At 43.0% G+C, this 22,205-nt stretch overlaps 1 long non-coding RNA gene across 3 annotated transcripts in view; it reads right to left on the bottom strand.

Moving 5' to 3' along the window:
• Window positions 1–22,205, bottom strand: part of LOC137211828 (uncharacterized) — a 121,022-nt gene that overhangs the window by 97,215 nt on the left and 1,602 nt on the right. For all 3 annotated transcript variants that reach the window (XR_010937233.1, XR_010937236.1, XR_010937232.1), the window contains exons 2-3: window positions 21,141–21,302; window positions 15,014–15,113 (exon numbers count right to left, since the gene is read on the bottom strand). This is a non-coding gene — a long non-coding RNA (uncharacterized lncRNA). The remainder of the gene's footprint in view (window positions 1–15,013; window positions 15,114–21,140; window positions 21,303–22,205) is intronic.

The following is a 22,205-nucleotide window of genomic DNA, read 5'->3' as shown; positions in this document are numbered from 1 at the left end:
CAGAGAGCCCAGAGAGAAAGCCACGCTTGTGTGGTCAATTCGTCTCTGACAAAGGAGGTGAGAAGGTCCCATGGGGACAAGATAGCTTGTGCAATGAACGGTGCTGGGGAAACTGGACTGCTCCATGCACAAGCATCACACTGGATTCCTTTCTCGTACCACCTACAACAAGAACCTGACACTAAATCGACTACTGCAACATAAAACCTAAAGCCAGGCCAGGCCTAGAAGAAACCCATAGGCAGTACGTTCTTGGACCTCAGTCTTAGAAACATGTCTGTGGATCGGTCTCCTCGGGCAAGGGAAACAGAAGCACAATAAAGCCAGTTGGGGCTCCAGGCGACTGAAAAGGGTTTTCGACGGCACAGGCAAAGTAGCCGCACGACGAAAAGGCAGTGGAGCGAATGTGAGAGAATACTGATTTGCAAACGATGTAACTGAGACAGGGGATCATCTGGAAAACAGATCGAGAAACTGCACAATGCAAGCCTTCAAGACACAAAAACCCTAACCCGAAGCTTAACCCTAACAATGTATGTGTGTTTACATATGTGCACCTGTAGGTATTCTATACATAATATACCTAGATTATATATAGTAAAAAAAAAAAAAGAAAAGAAAAGAAAAGAAAATGAGGGCCATATTCTAGGGCTGGCAGAGTTGAAAGCTGAAAGAAGCTGCTGTCCCTGAACAGTTTGAACTTATTTTTAAGTTTTAATGTGAGAGAATACAACCTGTGTATTTAAGCCACTGTTAACTCAGGTTTTTTGTCACATGTATGTGAACCTAATCCTAACTGCTGTAATAAGGATCAAAATAGCTACCAAGGAACATGAATGAAAAAAGACCTTCAAAAACTCTTTCCTCCATTAAAAACAATGAGAAAACTTGCCAAAATGGTCAGAATCAACTCTTTCCAAAACTCTGAAAATTAACAAAAGGTGTTTTGGTTAGCCTATTTATTCAATCCATAGGTATTTATTCAAGAAAAACCACTGGATCTCAGTAAGAACATCAAACTTTGTGACATTTTAACATGACCCCTCTCCAGCTCCATGGTGACCGTGAAAACCAAAAGCTTCCAATCGTGGTGAAAACTAGAAACCTGCCAGCCACTGGAGTGGGCAAAACAGGATTGAAGCACCTTTAAAACCTCATTCCCAGAGAATGGTCATTATTTGAGTTGTCTGGTGATTTTCTGAAAAACCCCACTGGCAAGGCTATCTCTATTTGACCTACCTTGGAGCTCACTCAGTGTGAAAAGTCTTTTACTCTGATATGTTTGTTGACAACAATTAGAGGCAATTATTTAACTTTACGGCTACCTAAAGCAATGGGTAACAGTGGGGCAAACAATAAGCTAAGCAAAAAGTTTAAAAGGAAAAACTGTGGAATGAAATGTTTATAGGAGCTTTGAAAAACCCTGACACATTCTCAGGAATCTACAAGGTCACGTGCATATGTTGGGCTGTGCACATGTTCGGCAAATACCTGAGAAGGCCCTAAAGTCTCACCTCTGGCTGACCTTGAAGCTCTGAAAAAGGAGGAAGTAAAGGCTAAGACAGAGTTGTCAACTGCCTGTTTTAGTATTGAAGGTGTGCTTCAACATTCACACAGAGTCCTCAGCAAAGACTGGGAGACTTATTAGTTCTAGGCATTTAAAGAAATCTCTGTGCAATCATTAGCTGACCACTAAGCCAATTAAGCAGAGACTGCAGTGGCCAACTTAACAAAGAAAAGAGACTTAGTTCAGAAAAGCCACTAAACAAACAAACAACACCAAATAGCAGCAGCAAAACAAACCTGGGAAGGGTGGAAAATCTGATTTCCAGAGTTGTCACATTATATTATTTAAAATATCTAGTGTTCAACAAAATATTACCAGACAAGTAAATAAGCAAGAAAGTACAGTCCATACACAGGAAAAAGCAATCAATAGAAACTGTCCCTGAAGAAGTCCAGATATTGGATTTACTAGATGAAGACCTTAAATCAGTTATTTTAAGTATATTCAAAGAACTAAAAGAAGTCATGTCTAAAGAACTAAAGTATAAGAATTATATATCACCAAAAGAACTAAAGTATAAGAATTATGTATCACCAGATACAGAATATTAATAAAGAGATAGAAATTTCATATACATACATACATACATACAAAGAACCAAATAGAAATTCTGATGTTGAAATGGAAAATTCACTAGGGGAGCTCAAAAGACAATGTGAGCAGGCAAAAGAAAGAATTAGCAATCTTGAAGATAGGTCAATTGCAATTATCCAGTCTCAGGAACAGAAAGAAAAAGAATGAAGAAAAATGGATAGAACCTCAAAAACATGTGTGGGACACCATTAAGTGTACCAACATATGCATAATTGGAGTTTCAGAAGGAAAAGAGAAAGGGCAAAAGAACCTTTGAAGAAATAATGGCTGAAAACATCCCAAATTTGATGAAAAACATCAATCTACCCATTCAAGATGCTCAGCAAACTCCAAGTAATATAAACTCAAAATACCCACACCTGGACACATCAAAATCAAACTGTCAAAAGCCAAGGCAAAAAGAGAATCTTGAAAACAGCAAGAGAGAATTGACTCATCATATACAAAAGATCTTCAATGAAATTAACACTTACTTCAATTAAAAGGCAGATATTGGCAGAATGGATAAAAATAAACCAACATGATACAACTATATGTTTTCTATAAGAGACAAATTTTAGACACAAATAAGTTGAAAGAAAAACAATGGAAAGGATATACCATGTAAACAGTAACCAAAAGAGAGCTGGAGTAACTATACTGATATCAGATAAAACATCACACAAATTAATTACACTATTTTTTTTTTTTTTTTTTTTGGCTGTACGCGGGTCTCTCACTGTTGTGGCCTCTCCTGTTGTGGAGCACAGGCTCTGGACGCGCAGGCTCAGTGGCCATGGCCATGGGACCAGCCGCTCTGTGGCATGTGGGATCTTCCCAGACCGGGGCATGAACCCGTGTCCTCTAGCATTGGCAGGCGGACTCTCAACCACTGCGCCACCAGGGAAGCCCTAATTACACTATGTTATACTAATATGTGACAAAATTGTTGCTAGAGAAAAAGAAGAAAATTTTATAATAATAAAAGGGTTAATCTATAAAAAGATAAAACAATTACAAATGTATATGTACTTATCAACAGAGTCCCAAAGTACATGAAGCAAAAAAGACAGAATTGAAAGGAGAAATAGACAATTCAACAATAATAGTTGGAAACTTCAAAACCTCACTTTCAATAATAAATATAAAAATGAGACAGAAGATCAATGAAATAGAATACTTGAACAGCAGTATAAACCAACTAGACTTAACAGGTATTTGTAGAATGCTCTACACAACAACAGCAAAATACACATTCTTCTAAAGTGCACATGGATTTTTCTCTAGGATAGCCCACATGTTTGGCTATAAATAACTCTCAATAATATTAAAAGGGTTAAAATCATACAGAGTAAATTCTTCAACCACAATGGAATGCAATTATAAACCAGTAACAGAAGGGAATTTGGGAAATTCACAAATATGTAGAAATTACACAACATATTCCTAAATAACCAATGGATCAAAAGAAAAAATAAAAAGAGAGAGGGAGAGAGAAGGAAAGAAAGAAAGAAAAGAAAAAACAAGGGAAATTAGAATAAAGATTCTGATATGAATGTAAATGAAAACACAACATACTAAATCTTATGGGCTACAACAAAGAACATTCATAGAAGGAAATTTGTAACTAAATATTTTAAAAAGAAAGATCCCAAATCAATACATAATCTTCCACCTTAAGAAACTTGAAAAACAACAAATGAAACCCAACACAACAGAAGGAAGAAAGCAATAAAGATGAAAGTGAAAATAAATAAAATATAGAGAAGAAAAAAATTAACAAAACAAAAAGTTGGTTTTTTAAAAAGACTAAAAAATTGACAAACCTTTAGCTACACTGATCAGGAAATAAGAGAGAAAGCTCAAATTATTAAAATCAGGGATGACAGGGATTACATTGACCCTACAGAAATTAAATAAAAATAAGGGAATACTATGAACAGTTGTATTCTAACAAATTAGATAACCTAGATGAATGGACAAATTCCTGGAAAGACACTATCAAAACTGACTCAAGAAGAAACAGAAAATCTGACTAGACCTGACAGGAGATTGAACTGGTAATTAAATATCCCCCCCCAACACACACACACACAAAAGCCCTGAACCACATGGCTTCACTGGTGAATTTTACCAAAAGTTTATAGAAAAGTCAACACCAAACCTTCACAAACTCTTCCAAAATATAGAAGAGACAGGAACACTTCCTAACTCTTTCTATGAGGACAGTAGTACCTTGATACCAAAACCAGACAAAGACATCACAGGAAAAATAACAAACAAACAGGAAACTGAATCCAGCAATATATTAAAAGATTATATTAAATTATGTTTTATAATATATATTAAATGACATAGTAAATGTAAAAGGCAAGCACATAGTAAGTACTCCAGCAATGTTCATTTCTCTTCTGTTTTCCCATGAATGAGTGGGAAAGAATCACCACTGTTCATCAATCTGGTTTCCCTCTTCTATGTATAACAATCCCCATTATTTGTGAGTTCCATATTTGCAAACTCACCTACTTACTAAAATTTATTTGTAATCCACAAATCAATACTCATGTTGCTTTCATGCTCATTCATGGACATGAGGAGAGTGGTAAAACATTTGAGTTGGCTGACACACATGTTCCCAGCTGAGGTAAAACAAGCTTTCTTGTTTCAGTTCTTATACTATAAACATGTATCCTTTGTGGGGGGGTTATCTAGTGATTTTTTTCCCCACATTTTTGTGCTTTTTGTTGGTGATTTCACTGTTTAAATGATTCCCAAGTATAATGCTGAAGTGCTGTCTAGTGTTCTAAGGACATGAAGGCTGTGATATGCCTTATGGAGAAAACACATTGTATTAGATAAGCTTCATTCAGGCATGAGTTATAGCGCTGTTGGCCATGAGTTAATGTTAATGAATCAACAATATATATTAAGTAAGGTGTCTTTAAATAGGTACTCTCATAAAACAACATTATTATTGATCAGTTGATTAAAATGTTGTATCCAGAGGCTCATAGGAACTTAACCTTGTATTTCCCCTAGGAGCAATGGTTTAATATTTTCTATTTGCAATGACTTTATAGAACGTTACTACCATAAATAACAAGAATCAAATGTTCATGTATCCTGCTGTAATAGATTCAAACACATGGCTACAATATTTGCAACTCCTTCCACCAAGAGACTATATCCCCATACCTTGAATCTGGGCTGGCCTTGTTACTGGCCTTGCTTGACCAATAGAATGTGGCAGAAGTGTTGTGCAAGTTCTGGAGCCTGGGTTCAAGAGACCTGGCAGCTTTTGCCTTTGTCCTCATGGACCACTGTCCTGAGACTAACATGTAAGGAAGTCAGCTGAGTCTACTGGAGGATGAGAAGCCACATGAAGACCTGAGGCACCTCAGCCAACAGCCAGCACGAAATGCCAGACATGTGAATGAGGACATCTAGGACTTTTCAGCCCAGCCGATCCAACCAAGTACAGCTGCACAAGTAAGCTCAGGCAAAACCAGCAAAGTAGTTGCCCATTCAACTCACAGAATCCCAAGAAATTATAAACGGTGTTATTGAAATCATAAGTTTGCAGTGGGGTTTTTTTTTTGTTTTGTTTTGTTTTTTACAGGAGCCAATATCTGATACACCTGCCTGCTCAGAGTTCAGTGTGGCTATGGGACTTGCTTTTGCAAATTAAATATGAAGCATGCCACCTCCATTTATTTGCTCTTCCTTGCTTTTTCTCTGCTGTGGCAATCAGGAAAACATGCATTGATAAGGAAGAGCCTTAAGATCAAATGGAACACTGAGTCAACATGTGAGGATAGTTGCTCTGGATAACTGTTCAGACCTCAGATATGGTGTGAGCCATAAATAAACTTTTGTTGCACAAATCCTAAGATGTGAGGGCTGTTTGTTACTATAGCATATCTAGCCTATCCTGATCAACACAGTTGAGATAGCCGGACTGGAGATTTAAACAGACATTTTCTATACAAGGTATTTTTCCCACCTGCCCAAGAATTTCTAGACCCATTTAGAAAAAGGAATTTAGGCTGATAGTTCAATGCAAAGTTGGTTCTCTAGGATTAATTACAAATATTAATCAGTCTCTTTGAATCCATTCATTCCACATACATCTGTTGGCATCCTTACTGGTTAATTGTATAAAAGACATTCCTGAGCCACCCTGGTGCTAATATAATAGCTCTTTGGAGAACAAAAAGGTGATCCTGAACCAGGTCAGTAGATACAGCATGCAGAGGAGAACAGAACACCGGTCAGCTGACCTTGCTGTCTTTGCTGAGCTGTGTCCCATTATCATAGTCAAGTTCACCTTACAGCTCAACTAGCTTGCAACAATTTTCTCATGTGTCAAATGAAATGAGAAGTAAAATGTGCCCTGAAATCTAAATGGCTGATAAAAACCATGGTCCTTAAAAATAGATACAGTCATTTAAGACCTGGTTACCTTCCCTGTCTTTGATATGTTAATATACTACATAGGAATATATGTGAATATGGATAAATATTTGCATCTTTATTTTAAAAAAATACACAGCAAAACCTCTAGTTATCTCTATAGGTGGAGTCCTGCATAGGGGCAGACACTAGTTAGGTTTGCAAGTTATAGCACTGCCATGGTCTGAATGTTTGTGCCCCCCAAAATTCATGTTAAATCCTAAAGCCCAGTGTGATGGTATTAGAAGGTGGGGCCTTTGGGAGGTGATTAAGTTGGAAGGTCAAAGCCCTCATAATGGGATTAGTGCCCTTTTAATAAAAGAGGCCCCAGAGAGATAACCTAGCCCCTTCTGCCATGTGAGGATACAAAGAGAAATCTGACCTGGAGGAGGGTCCTCACCCGACCATGCTGGCACCCTGATCTCAGGCTTCCAACCTCCAGAACTGTGAGAAATAAATTTCTATTGTTTATATGCCACCCAGTCTGTGGTATTCTGTCATAGCAGCTGAGTGGATTGAGACAAGCAGTTGGTGGGTTTCTACACAAAACACCCTTAGCTTAACAAGGTGGGGCTGTGTTAACAAGAAAGGAAGAGCCTCACTGCTGAGAAAGTTAGACATGGGCTTATCTCTGGCTATCACACTGTAAAGACAGAAGATGGACTTACATGTGAGACAGGAGAGGGTTGAGGACATTAAACAGTGCTTGACAAATTTTGGATACACATGGACTAACAATGAATGCCAGTATTCCACGTTGTGGTTAATGTCTTTGGCTGCTTCAGATTGGTGTCTGTTAACATTGGAATTTATACCACTGGAAGAGCCAGGTGTTTCTGGATTTCCTTATAATTTGTTTCACCAAGTGGAAATTGTTCACTATCTTTTCTGCAGAACAATAGCAGCGCCTTCCTATGGCTACAGTCCTAGCCTCTGTACTAGTGCAATTCATTTTCCCAAACTGCTTGGCCCACGGTTTCCACTGATTCTGGCCAGAGCCTTCTTCCTTTGCCAGCTACCCCTTTCCCTACAGTTCTGGATGTTGTCAGCCAAAGTTTAGGACACTGGCAAGGATTCAGCTTGAGCCAAACCAGAAGAAATGGATTTGAATTTGAGCTAAAAGAGGAATGATTTGGAATAGGCATAAAGGAAGAATTCTTGATAAACACTTATCTTCAGATTTGGAAACCGATGCCCTGATGAGTTAGGCCAGCCACAGACCCCCTCTTCTGTGATGAAATCCTCCATGTGTGACCTGCTTGTGACTAAGTACAGTTGGGCTGCCGCTGCTTCCTTTCATGCCCAACCAGTCCCATCCCACTTCTGCCACTCCTCCCCCCACCCCATTAACTCCAAAAGCACCAACTAGTAACAAAAATCTGACTGAAGCTTTCATGGAGAAGCAAAGAAGGGTACATGCACACCACTCAGCCACAGTACATCCCCTTTAGCATCTCTGCCCCCTCTCTGAAGTTCCTCTCCCAACCTCTTTTTCTACCTCTCCAGCCCATGCTCACTCCACTTCCATCCCCCAGATTCCCTCTCAGAATGCCACCACCTTGCACAGTCCCCTGAGAAAAACAAACCAGCAGAACAACATTCAGCATAATAAAAGATCTGGAGGTCCCCCATCTGGCCATCAAGCCTCTGGGGATGGAGGTGGAGGGTAAGCCTCAGACTCCCACGAGGGGAGCCCCAAAACATGAGGTTGAGTTCGGGGTGACCCTGGCCCTTTCTTCAGCTCTGAACTCTGGGGCAGATCATGGCACCCCGAGGCTCCCTCAACCAGCTAGGAAACATTGGTTCAGGCCTCCCCTGAGCTCAAGGGAGGAGGTTGGCCGTGTTGTCTTGGGTTGGTCTCTAGTGGCCACACGGTTCTGCGGTGAATCAAAGAAATCGTGTTACCAAGAATACAATCACCTGCTAGAAGCCAGGACGCTTTACCTGGAGACAGAAGTTCTTGTGAAAATCAAGAATAAAGGGAAGAGGGACAGGTGAAAATGATGGCAGCAATATTCAACAGAAAATACTAGGAACTAAAAGACACAGTTTCTCATTTGATCTGACCTCAGACTGGCTGTTTGGGACCTTGGGAAAAATCACTCGGGTTTTTTTTTTTCCTCCACTTCCTCCACTGTAAAAATGGAGGTGCCCTTCCTACCTCATAGGGGTCATTGGGAGGCTAAAATGAGACAATGCGAAGGAAAGGGTGTTGAGCGAGAAAAGGCTTAGCAGTGAAACAAACAAGCTAACCTGCATTTCTTTTGAGCCCGAATATAGACTCCGGGATACAGTCAGACCAGCTTTTCCCATGCAAGTTGTTATGGTTCCCGACTTGTTAGTACTTGTGCAGAGCTTACTCATTGTTTGAAAAGAAAGCTCCTTTTATTGTGAAATTGTGAAATCGTTGCTCTAGCAAACCATTATAGCTAAAAGAGTAGGATCGCTCATATGAATGTCAGAATTCTCCCTTGTGCCAAGGCGAGGTTGTTTCAAGGGATAGATGAGCTTGAAGGAGCAAATGGGGTTGGGGCCAGAACTGAAGAGATTCTTGCTAGAAACGCAGCTGGAACCAAGCCCAGGAAGGCCCGAGAAAAGCCAGAGTGTCTCAAGAGGGATGGTAGGTGGGGCTACAGGAAGAGAGGGGAGTGCTAACAAGAGCCCGTTGCCTTCGAGAGCACACCAGAGTTTTCAAAATGCTTATGCATCTGTTATTTCACTGACTTCTCTAAAGGACCTTGTGTTGTATGCATTACGCTGACCCTCATGAAATTGCCATACCAGTTCAGAGAGGTTAAGCGGCTTTCACAAGGTCACACAGTCAGTAGTAGAGCATGGCAAAGAAATGAGGTGGGGTAGTCTGGGACATGAGGACATTTGAATCTTTTTCCCTCACAACTTCTCCAGGACTCTCCTTTCCACTGTCATATGTTGCTAAAGGCAGATGCCAGTCTCAAGAGAGGAGTAAGTTGTAGATGTCACTTGGAGGTCTAGTAGGGCCAAAGTTTCAGTGGAAAGACAAACAAACAAACAAGAAGCCTAACTTTTTTTTTTCTTTAATCCCTAACTCCTTGTTTATCACCGAACCAAACTCAGTTTATGTGTCTCGCAGGTCTGCTCGCCCACCTGTCCTCTGGCTTCAGCAGCTACTGCTAATAACCTGGGGTGAACACTGGGCTTCTGCATGTTTTTTACTTGTCTGACACCAAGCCCAATCTGAATGAATGAAGCGTGGGGTCCGGGGTCCAGCTTCCCCGGTGACTGCTTACAGGAGACAGGTAACACACTCAGAACTGCGGAGGAATTAACACGCCATGGAGAGAATCTTGTGACCAGAGAAAGACAGGAGACAGGAAGGAGCCCGCAGATAAAGTCCTTTTTCTTCCTCTTCCTACTCTGAGCTGTGGACGGATCCCCTTGGCCTGTCTGGAAGACATCCTGTGCGACCAAGCTCAAGGCTGCATCATCTTGTGCAGCCTGACATTTCCTTCCTTTCCCCTCACCCTGGATGCCTTGATATTGCGCCTCCCAATTAAGCCTCAACACAAACTTTGCCACGATACTTTTCTCTAGGAAGTTGAGGTAGTCCCTCTGACCCTAACCCCCATTTCCTACCTCGTCTGTGGAAGGATCCCATCATCTCCGCGAAGTCTTTGGACTAAAGGCACAGGGCCGATTCCCTTGGTGAAGTCTAGATCCAGGGTAGGATCAGCAGCATTTACGAAGCTGCCATTCCGGGCGGAAGCCTGAACCAGGTGCTCTGGATGAACACAAAGCCAGCTGGAGGCAACTTCTCAGGTGAGGCTCCCTGGGTAAAATGGTTCTCTAAGGCCCACAGGGACCACCCACAAAGAACGGCCCTCATTAACACAAATGAGACAGCTCTGTAAGAAAAGAGGGGCTTTGTGCTGCAGAGCAACTAAGCCCGTGCGCCACAGCTACTGAGCCCGTGAGCCACAGCTACGGAGCCTGCAAGCCACAACTACTGAGCCCATGAGCCACAACTACTGAGCCCGTGTGCCACAACTACTGAAGCCCGCACGCCTAGAGCTGGTCCTCTGCAACAAGAGAAGCCACCGCAATGAGAAGCCCATGCACCGCCATGAACAGTAGCCCCTGCTCGTCACAACTAGAGAAAGCCCGCACACAGCAGCAAAAACGCGACGCAGCCAAAAAATAAATAAATTTTAAAAAAGAAAAAAAGGAAAGAAAAGAGGAGCTTCAAGTTAGAATCTCTAAAACTAGGGAGCCATTTATATCCAGAAATGATCCATGTCTATAAAATGAGATTAATGCTCCCCCCCACTTAAATAGTGAATAGATGAAGAAGAAAAATAACCTTGACACTTGTACGTGACAATCCATTATGTACATAAAAAAAAAAGTCCCAGGATCACGATCCCCATGTAGTCAAGTCATTTTTAAAGCCCCCAGCAGAGGGTTCTGGAAATGTCAGGTGCCGTTGTTATCCCCAAGTGGGTTTGGGGCATAAAAGAAAACACTTTGGGATCAGCCATGGTGTCCACGCTCTGTCCTCCTGCAGGAATCTGTCACACTTCGCATTTGGTAACTTTACCCGGCAGGGCCATGCAGAGGCCGAGTTTGAGGCCAGGGCACAGCTGTAACCTGAGCCTTCCCAGGGAGTGGCCCTGGCTTGTCCCCAGGGAGAGAGCTGCTGTCAGGAGAGCAGAGCCAGCTGGAGCCAGAAGGAGGTGACACAGCCCAGGCCCCCTCCCTACACGTGTGAGAGCCGCATTCTGCTGGAAAAGTGGGTTCTGGCCTGGATGCAGACCAGGGAGCGACCGACCCCGCTCCCTCCCGGCTTCCTTTCCTCTACCTCCACACTGTGTCCCTGGTGTCCGTCTCCTTCCCTTCCTCTCTGCTGAGGGTCTCAGGCATCTCTCCTGTACAATGTAAGCTCCACACTGACCTCCTGATCTCCAGCTTTGCTCCCCTCTCAGCCAAGTCTGACAGTCAATACATCAGAATCATGGGGGTGGAGGTGAGGGTGGGACACATGCAGGAGTTTAAAATGCAGATTCTCAGGCCCTGCCCTGACCTAGTGAATGACACTATCCAGGTAGGGTCCAGGAGTCCATATTTTTAACAAGTGTTCCAGAAGATTCTGCTGCAGGCTAAATCATCCTGTCCTTGGCTGCCAGTCTAATCTTATTAAACACAGATTTGCTCCTTGCACCCACCTGGTATAGGCACTTGAAGTGGGGGATGGGAAGAGGGTGGGTGTGTCTAGAAATGCCAGGTGAACTGGTGGGATTGGCCTACCCACAGTCTCCTTATGTGAGGGACCGAGGTGCTGCCTGGCCTGGGAAAGAGCTCCTCTTAAGAGAGGCGGCAAGACAACCTTGACTGTGTGAGGAGTGCAAGCCTCAGTGAAGGCTGAGGAAAAGTTGGTGTTTGACACCGAATGGATGCCTGGCCCTGACCTAGGGAGAGAGGGAGCTGTAAGTAGAAGCTGGAAAGACCATTGCACTAAACTTTCACACACACACACACACACACACACACACACACATACACATACACACATACACAGCAGCAGCAGCATTTTTTAGAGGCCCCTTTGGGAGGGCATTTCTCCCACTTCTCCAAAGGGTGACCCTAGCCCCGTAGGATATCATGTAGCCGATGATGCCCGGCTGGAGAACACGAGGACTGCTTGAATGGGAGCGATGCCTGTGAAGGGACACCAGATGTCCTGCTTTAGAACGAAGGTTTCCTCCCCTCCCACATATAACCTCTACCTCCCATTTAGATTCATCAACCTCTTCCTGAAGCAGGTTAAGTCATTCCAAACTTAACCTCTACCCGCTGCACGGGGTTAGGCTGCAACTTCTGTGGCTGGTCAGACAACTGGTGATTGAGGAACTTAAACCCTTACCAGAAAAATGGAGAGCAGGAGGTCGAGGCAAGAGAGAAGCTACTAGATCCTTTGTAAACACTTCGCACTCACTACAATAAAATCACAGGATGTCACATAGACTAATGACAATATTTGTGATATTTTTGCTCATCTTTATTAATTTCCATTAGAATTTGCAGAAAAATGTCAGGACCTTCTTTCCCTATATTTTAAGGGAAATCTTTGTGAATTAATTTTGCTTTACCCCCTGTGCTATACACACTAAGGCACTGCCCTTGTTTGTTTTCTTGTTTCTTGGTTTAAATATCATCCTGTTTTTGGGGGGTTTTTTTGTGGTACGCGGGCCTCTCACTGTTGTGGCCTCTCCCGTTGCGGAGCACAAGCTCCGGACGCGCAGGCTCAGCGGCCATGGCTCACGGGCCCAGCCGCTCCGCGGCATGTGGGATCTTCCCGGACCGGGGTACGAACCCGCGTCCCCTGCATTGGCAGGTGGACTCTCAACTACTGGGCCACCAGGGAAGCCCCCATCCTGTTTTTTTTAAACCCAGAATTGTGAGCTATTAGCTGTGGGACTGTTCACAGGTCTCCCAGCTGCAGCGCCACCTGGGAAAATGAGTAACTTGGATGTTTGGACAGAAAACACACACTTGTCTTCTTGCCAGGATCACAGAGTCCTCACTGCCTGAGATCTGGGCCAAAGCTCACGCATCTCCGCTTCACTCCTCCTGGATCCCACCCACGTTCAAGGCCAAGGTTGATCTCCCCCTCTTTTTTTCCTCCACTCCTTCCTGGCCATCTGCTTTCCGTCTCTAACCTCTGTGTGTTTGTTAGAACTCCTTCAGCTAAAAGCTCTGGAATCAAAGGAAGAGCTGGAGGAACCCGGGGAAGCCCTGGGACCTCAGGGAAGGCAGGTGTGGCCTTGACGCTGCCCTCTCTCAGCCCCTTATCACTTTCTCTGGCTCCTTCAAGTGGCAGAAGTTGTGGCTCAACATCAAAGAGAGGAGGGAGAGTCTGACCTTCTAACTTCCACAGAAACATCCTATGGATGGGCTTCAGGCCCCCAGCAGGGGCACAGACCCACTCCTGCACTCACCTCTGGGGAAGAAGAGGGATGCTATGACTGGTCATTCTCTTCACTAACCTCCTTACTCTCATCTGCCTATAACCCAGGCTCCACAGAATAATATTTGGAAAATGGAAATCGATCTTATCACCTCCCTATTTAAGATCCTCCAATCACTTCCCATTCCACTTAGAAGAGAATCCAGGAGTTTGGTCCTGGCCTAGAAGACCACAGGATCTGTGACGTCTCCACCTCCATCTCCTACTTTCTCCCCTCCTACAGTTCAGCTACACTGGCACCTTCTTGCTCATCCTCAGATACAACAAACTCCTACCTGCCCCAGGGCCCTGGTACTTGCTCTGTCTGGAGTGCTCTCTCCCTGGAGCCTCCCATGGCTGGCTCCTTCCCTGCTAACATGTCACGACCCCAGAGAGGCCTTCCCTAATCACCTGTGTTCCCATCACCCTCAATCCCCTTACCTTGCTTTATTTTCATCACAGCACAGATTGCCATCTGCATCTCTCACAATTATTTATCTACTTGTTTACAGCTGTCTCCTCCGACCAGAACATCCGCTTTAGAGCCCAGGGACCTGTTCTCCTTGTTCATGGGTGTGACCCAGCCCAGCACCTGGCACATAACTAGTGCTCAACAAATGCTTACTGTAAACAATGAATCCAGACCTGGAGGTGAGGCGGCTTAGGAAGGCTGGGCCATGGAAGTGGCACACCCACTGGCAGGCAGCTGGATCCAGGAGATAAGCGGGCCTAAGGCTTCGACAGGTGAGCAGTGTTTCCTGGCGAAAGTGGGGTGTCAGCCACCAAGAGTGGGTGCTCTCCTCTGCCACCTTTTCCAAACTCTTCGTCCCCTTCCAGTTTCCATCTCATTCCCATTCTCTGCTTTTCTCAGATTCTGTCTCATTCAAACCTGCTTTCTTACCTTTTTGATTTTATAATGCCTATTAACTAGATTTGAATATGCCAATGCTTTACTTACAATTGAGAAAGCAGCTGGATGTTAACCTGCCTTCCAATGCACAGAGATAGTTTCCTTAGCTGTTGTCAAACGTTGGAAGCACTTTTCTTTCTGGTTTTTAGGAGCCTAGTACAGTTACTACTTGGATGAATTTGCCATAAAAAAATCTTATAAAATGATACAACATAATGATATTCCTTTGTTAAGCAGCTCTCAAACCATGTAAAATGAGACGGTCAAAGGAAAAGAAGCTGACCCTTAGATATGTAACCAATTTTCTTTTGCGTCTGAATTCACGTTTGTCTGCCACATTACAAACTTCATAAAATTTCCCTTCCACAGTACCAGATTCTTAATTAAATGAATACCACTGCTGCAATTTTCTGATAAATAAAATGATCATTTCCACATGAATTAGAAATGCCAACTTGTTAATAGCTTCCCTGAGGTTTTGTTACAAAATCAGCACTGTTTTTTGTCATCGTTCAGGCATAATACATACCATGTTCCAATCTGGAAATGAGAATGTTCTTCAAGCAGTCAGTTCCCAAGTGTGGACTGGATATTCCATCAGACAGTTTTCCCCTCATTCGTATTATAATCTATGACAACAGTTAATTGGTTAGAAAAATATCTCATGTTGTTTTACTATAGTGAAACGTACCCTATTCAGATCAGTTGGAAGATGAAGCTGATCTGAGCTTATTAAAATTACAAAATTTATAACGTTAAAAAAATACTAGATAGCAAACTTCCTAAAGGCAGAGAGCTGATTGTACCTGTCTTTGTATACCTAGTATTTAGCTGGCTAACTTGGGCACGGACCTTGGCCTCCCAGTGCCTCATTCTCCTCATCTGTAAAACGGCCATAATATTAGTACACAACATTTCATAGGCTTGTTGTGAGGGCTAAATGCTAGGAAAGCACTCAACCAAGGACCTAGTATGTAGTAAACACCTAGAAGATATTACCTATTGTTGTTAGGCTTAAAAGGACTCAATCATTACTGCTTAATGGGGATGAAATGCAACTTGCTACCTTTCAACAACTTGAAAGGCTCCCCAAGTCCTTCCATGAGATCCCTTTCAGCTCGGTGCTTTGTGACCACCTAGAGGGGTGGGATAGGGAGGGTGGGAGGGAGGGAGACACAAGAGGGAAGAGATATGGGAACATATGTATAACTGATTCACTTTGTTATAAAGCAGAAACTAACACACCATTGTAAAGCAATTATACCCCAATAAAGATGTAAAAAAATAAAAAATAAAAAATAATAATAAAAGCCCTAGTACCCTTTAAAAACAAAAAAGAATGGATGACCCATTTATAGTTCACAGCACCATTTGCATACCAACAATTACTGTGCTAAAGTCCTTTAAAGAGCTGATTTATTAATTAAACCTGACATTCCCCTTGCACTCCTGTTTGTCCGCTGAATTTTCTTAGTAAATCTTTTAAGTGGGGTAGAAGAAAGTGTCAATCTATCCTCACCATGTACATTTATCCATATTTTAGGTTAGTGGCATCTAAAAGAGTGAAGTTATGCTATATTTTAAATCAAAAGAGCAACACACAGAACCATTGCTACAAATGATACACATTTGTTTTTGAGATGGAGCCTTGGTATATTCTCAGTTCCATGTCAGTCACCTTTCTCTCCTAACCACCTCCTTTGCCTTAAACTCCCTTATTTAACATTATTTCCATCTTGGAACAGAGTCTTTGAATTCATTATGGGGAACTGCAGTTTCCACTTTGTTTTTTATAACTTATTATTTAGAAAGTCCCCTAGTTTTGTTTTTAAGCTTAACTAGGCATTTTATTATTTTGATGACTCGTTTCTTAGCTCCAGTTAGGTGACAGCAATAGCATGGGGAGAATTAAACAGAACCTTCAGGGACTGAGCTAGCCAGGACATGCCCAGGCTGCCTCAGATATGTGTGGAGCCTAGAAGAAGAAGACCTCTCCGTGCCCCTCCCACTGCAAGCCAGGCAACCTCTGCCCATAAAGTGCCTCTACCTCATTGCCTTTTTTTTTTTTTTACATCTTTATTAGGGTATAATGGCTTTACAATGGTGTGTTAGTTTCTGCTTTATAACAAAGTGAGTCAGTTATACATACACATATGTTCCCATATCTCTTCTGTCTTGCGTCTCCCTCCCTCACACCCTCCCTATCCCACCCCTCTAGGTGGTCACAAAGCACCGAGCTGATCTCCCTGTGCTATGCGGCTGCTTCCCACTAGCTATCTATTTTACGTTTGGTAGTGTATATATGTCCATGCCACTCTCTCGCTTTGTCACAGCTTACCCTTCCCCCTCCCCATATCCTCAAGTCCATTCTCTAGTAGGTCTGTGTCTTTATTCCTGTCTTACCCCTAGGTTCTTCATGACGTTTTTTTTTTCTTAGATTCCATATATATGTGTTAGCATACGGTATTTGTCTTTCTCCTTCTGACTTACTTCACTCTGTATGACAGACTCTAGGTCCATCCACCTCATTACAAATAGCTCAATTTCGTTTCTTTTTATGGCTGAGTAATATTCCATTGTATATATGTGCCACATCTTCTTTATCCATTCATCCGATGATGGACACTTAGGTTGTTTCCATCTCCTGGCTATTGTAAATAGAGCTGCAATGAACATTTTGGTACATGACTCTTTTTGAATTATGGTTTTCTCAGAGTATATGCCCAGTAGTGGGATTGCTGGGTCGTATGGTAATTCTATTTGTAGTTTTTTAAGGAACCTCCATACTGTTCTCCACAGTGGCTGTACCAATTCACATTCTCACCAGCAGTGCAAGAGTGTTCCCTTTTCTCCACACCCTCTCCAGCATTTATTCTTTCTAGATTTTTTGATGATGGTCATTCTGACTGGTGTGAGATGATATCTCATTGTAGTTTTGATTTGCATTTCCCTAATGATTAATGATGTTGAGCATTCTTTCATGTGTTTGTTGGCAGTCTGTATATCTTCTTTGGGGAAATGTCTATTTAGGTCTTCTGCCCATTTTTGGATTGGGTTGTTTGTTTTTTTGTTATTGAGCTGCATGAGCTGCTTGTAAATTTTGGAGATTAATCCTTTGTCAGTTGCTTCATTTGCAAATATTTTCTCCCATTCTGAGGGTTGTCTTTTGGTCTTGTTTATGGTTTCCTTTGCTGTGCAAATGCTTTGAAGCTTCATTAGGTCCCATTTGTTTATTTTTGTTTTTATTTCCATTTCTTGAGGTGGGTCAAAAAGGATCTTGCTGTGATTTATGTCATAGAGTGTTCTGCCTATGTTTTCCTCTAAGAGTTTGATAGTTTCTGGCCTTACATTTAGGTCTTTAATCCATTTTGAGCTTATTTTTGTATATGGTGTTAGGGAGTGATCTAATCTCATACTTTTACATGTAGCTGTCCAGTTCTCCCAGCACCACTTATTGAAGAGGCTGTCCTTTCTCCACTGTACATTCCTGCCTCCTTTATCAAAGATAAGGTGACCATATGTGTGTGGGTTTATCTCTGGGCTTTCTATCCTGTTCCATTGATCTATCCTTCTGTTTTTGTGCCAGTATCATACTGTCTTGATTACTGTAGCTTCGTAGTATAGTCTGAAGTCAGGGAGCCTGATTCCTCCAGCTCTGTTTTTCGTTCTCAAGATTGCTTTGGCTATTCGGGGTCTTTTGTGTTTCCATACAAATTGTGAAATTTTTTGTTCTAGTTCTGTGAAAAATGCCAGTGGTAGTTTGATAGGGGTTGCATTGAATCTGTAGATTGCTTTGGGTAGTAGAGTCATTTTCACAATGTTGATTCTTCCAATCCAAGAACGTGGCATATCTCTCCATCTATTTGTATCATCTCTAATTTCTTTCATCAGTGTCTTATAATTTTCTGCATATAGGTCTTTTGTCTCCTTAGGTAGGTTTATTTCTAGATATTTTATTCTTTTTGTTGCAATGGTAAATGGGAGTGTTTTCTTGATTTCACTTTCAGATTTTTCATCATTAGTGTGTAGGAAATCCAGAGATTTCTGTGCATTAATTTTGTACCCTGCTACTTTGCCAAATTCATTGATTAGCTCTAGCAGTTTTCTGGTAGCATCTTTAGGATTCTCTATGTATAGTATCATGTCATCTGCAAACGGTGACAGCTTTACTTCTTCTTTTCCGATTTGGATTCCTTTTATTTCCTTTTCTTCTCTGATTGTTAAGTTCCTCAGAGCAACACAAGGCTTGAAAGTCCAGTTCAGACATAGAATTTTTGGCCTCCTTGGAATTCGGTACTAGAATGCAGTGGCACAGGGAGAGAGTCTTGCTGCCCGGCCTGCCATCCAACCCCCTTTTATTCCCAGCAGGCTCTGGTGGCATGAAAGCTCTCACATGAGGCAGGTGGGTACCCAGCTCTGTGTCCAAGCAGACCCCCTGCAAACAGCTCCCCCTTGGCCATTCCAGGAACTGGCAACATGGTCTATCCAGGAAAAACAAACCTGAAAAGGGGCTTATGTGGCCCCAAGTACTTGGGAAATATTCCAGAAGGGAGGATGTGGGCTTATCCCATGAAAGTGCTGCATCAGGACCAGGATTCCTCTTGCCTGGATCTAAAGGCAGTGCTTACTAGGCATTATCATTCTTATTGAGGAGGTAGTTCCTGACCCCAAAGTGGGTATTGGAGAAAGGAGTCCAGTCAAATATAAGTGGATTTTTTTTTTTGAATACTGTGGTGTATTCTGCTCATTATAAAACTTTAGATGAGGTTAAAGAAGGGAATGAGTTTGGGGACTTCCCGGGTGGCGCAGTGGTTAAGAATCTGCCTGCAAATGCAGGCGATATGGGTTCGAGCCCTGGTCCAGGAAGATCCCACATGCCGCGGAGAAACTAAGTCCGTGCGCCACAACTACTGAGACTGCATTCTAGAGCCCTCGAGCCACAACTACTGAAGCCTTCCACAACTACTGAAGCCTGTGCACCTAGAGCCCATGCTCCACAACAAGAGAAGCCACTGCAATGAGAAGCCTGAGCACTGCAACGAAGAGTAGCCCCTACTCGCTGCAACTAGAGAAAGCCCATGGGCAACAAGGAAGACCCAATGCAGCCAAAAATAAATAAATAAATAAATAAATGTATTTATTTATTTTTTTAAAAAAAAGAAGGGAATTAGTTTAGATGCTAGTGTTGCTACAAATGCCTCCCTGGAGGAGACCTGAACCAGGTCTCAAATGAACATCTGGGGAACATCTGTCCACTATATTTTTTATTAGCATTTATGATGGCCTTTTCACTTCATGACATCATCAGTCATATCATGTATTTTCTTAGACATTTTTCCTCTTTAAGTTTTTGTCTGGAAAACCACCCTGGCAAGACCTCAGTTTTCTGCCCATCTCATTTTTGTGTGTCCCTCAAAATGGAGACAACTCCTTAAAGATCACCACTCCCACTCCTTGCCTTCATAGCACGTGGTTAAATAGTTTCTAAAATGTTTAGATTGGACTTCCCTGGTGGCGCAGTGGTTAAGAATCCGCCTGCCAATGCAGGCGATATGGGTTCGAGCCCTGGTCCAGGAAGATCCCACATGCCGTGGAGCAACTAAGCCCATGCACCACAACTACTGAGCCTGCAGTCTAGAGCCCGTGAGCCACAACTACTGAGCCCACATGCCACAACTACTGAAGCCTGCATGCCTAGAGCCCACGTTCCTCAACAAGAGGAGCCACCGCGATGAGAAGCACGCACACTGCAACAAAGAGTAGCCCCTGCTCACTGCAACTAGAGAAAGCCCGCGTGCAGCAACGAAGACCCAACGCAGCCAAAAATAAATAAATGTATTTTTTTTTAAAAGCACGGAGTGCAAAAATAAAATGTTCAGATGAATTACCACATTCAAGGGCCAAGAAGGTTTCAGGAGTTTCAGAAGCGAAATGTTTGTCTGAAACAAGCTGCTTTGGATCATGTTTACATGACACAGGCGTGTTCCTCCTGGCCTTCCAAGTTTCGCCCAGAATCGTCCCCTCAGTCCTTTGCTTGGTGTCATTACAAGTAACAAATCAGAGTGTGAACATTTTCATTTTCTCTGTCTATCTCCAAAATGCCATTCTGGGATGGCCTGGTGGTGACTTAGGAAATAAATCTCAAGGCTCCGTGTAGCTGTCCTGTAGGTACTTGTCTTCCCCATGGGCCAGAGAGCATCCTTTGTGATGTTCATGTGATGTTCACGTTTATAACTGTAGAGTTTATTCTTTGGTTTAGGGCATGAAATGATGATCGGCTTACACAGCTCCAGAGTTAAAGCAGAGAAGGTGGGGACACAGATTTCTCAGGTCTTCAATGAAACAGCTGAAGATCATTGTCCTAGCTTTTTGATGAAGTGGAAAGAATTTGGAATGTGAATCAGAGCAACTGGGCTTGATCCCAGAGCCCTTCTTCTGTCCTTTGTTGCACATGCACTTGCTGAAGCCCTTGGTGGTCGAGGCATCCGGGATGCCCAGGTGGGCGGCACCACTTTCAGTCGGGGACTGTGACTTGGGTCCAGGTTTTTAGCCTCCCTCAGCCTCCCTCTCCCCTTCTGTAAATAGGCAATGACACAGACCCCTCTCAGGGAGAATGGGGAAATGTAAGAAGTGGAAACAGCACATGGGGCACTTACGTGGTCAAAATAAATCTTGCAGAGTCAGTGTCCTGGAGTCCAGCGGCTGCCTGGAGGAGCCAGGTGTGGTCCTGTTCTCATCCTGGGCTGGGGGCCCTGCACTGGCTGTAGCTGCTGCAGAGCAAGTTCTCCGTGGCTAGCAAAGTAGCGGAACTGCCATTTCTGTAGTACAAAAAGAAGATTCTTGCAAGTTTAGCACCCTTCTACCCAACAAAGAAATGCATTATCTCTTTTTTTAAAAAATATTTATTTATTTATTTTGCTGCACCAGGCCTTAGGTGTGGCATGCGGGCTCTTAGTTGTGGCAAGCATGCAGGATCTAGTTCCCTGACCAGGGATTGAATCTGGGCCCCCTGCATTGGGAGCGTGGAGTCTTAATCACTGGACCACCAGGGAAGTCCTGCATTATCTCTTCCTTGAGGCCCTGTTAAATATTGGAAAACACATTACCGAATCTAACTTGAAAATATAATTTCTAGAAAGGGACAAACATTTTAGAAAAATGAAAATTTAAAGGGTTCTAGATGCATCGGGAGCTCAGTTATGACCTTCCCCAAGATCTCTCATCTCACCCAGAACCCATCTGCCCTCACGGAGCTGAGGGAACCTTCATTTTCCTGAACTCTCACGAACAGTTTCCCTCTGGATCCAGCTCCACGTAATTGGGCAGCCAGTGTCTTGGGGACACAAAGTCAGAGGAAATTCTGAGCCAGGCCCTGTATTTGCTGGGAAGGTAGAGGGACCATTTCCAATTTTTCACTTCTTGCTCAAAGTGCAAAAATGACAGGCCTGTGTGGCCTAGTTACTGCTTTCTGTCTCTCCAGGCGCCAGCACTCACCTTCCTCCTTATTAATGTTCTGTGATGGTCTGCTCCTGGTGCTGTGTATCCATCACACAGGGTTCTTAGAGGGCAGACACCAGCAGGGAAGGTGTTGTGGGCTCACTCTCACAAATATCATCGCTTGTATTATCAGAGCAATTACAAAATACTGCTCTTAAAAATGCAATAATAAAACACCCAACCTTGAGGACTCTCTGTATAATTTATTTGTCTGCCAACTTTCT

This window comes from Pseudorca crassidens, chromosome 2 (genome assembly GCF_039906515.1).
Source record: "Pseudorca crassidens isolate mPseCra1 chromosome 2, mPseCra1.hap1, whole genome shotgun sequence".
In the NCBI taxonomy this organism is placed as follows: domain Eukaryota; kingdom Metazoa; phylum Chordata; class Mammalia; order Artiodactyla; family Delphinidae; genus Pseudorca; species Pseudorca crassidens.
Note: the sequence above shows the minus strand (reverse complement) of the source record. Positions and strands in the feature narration are given on the sequence as shown.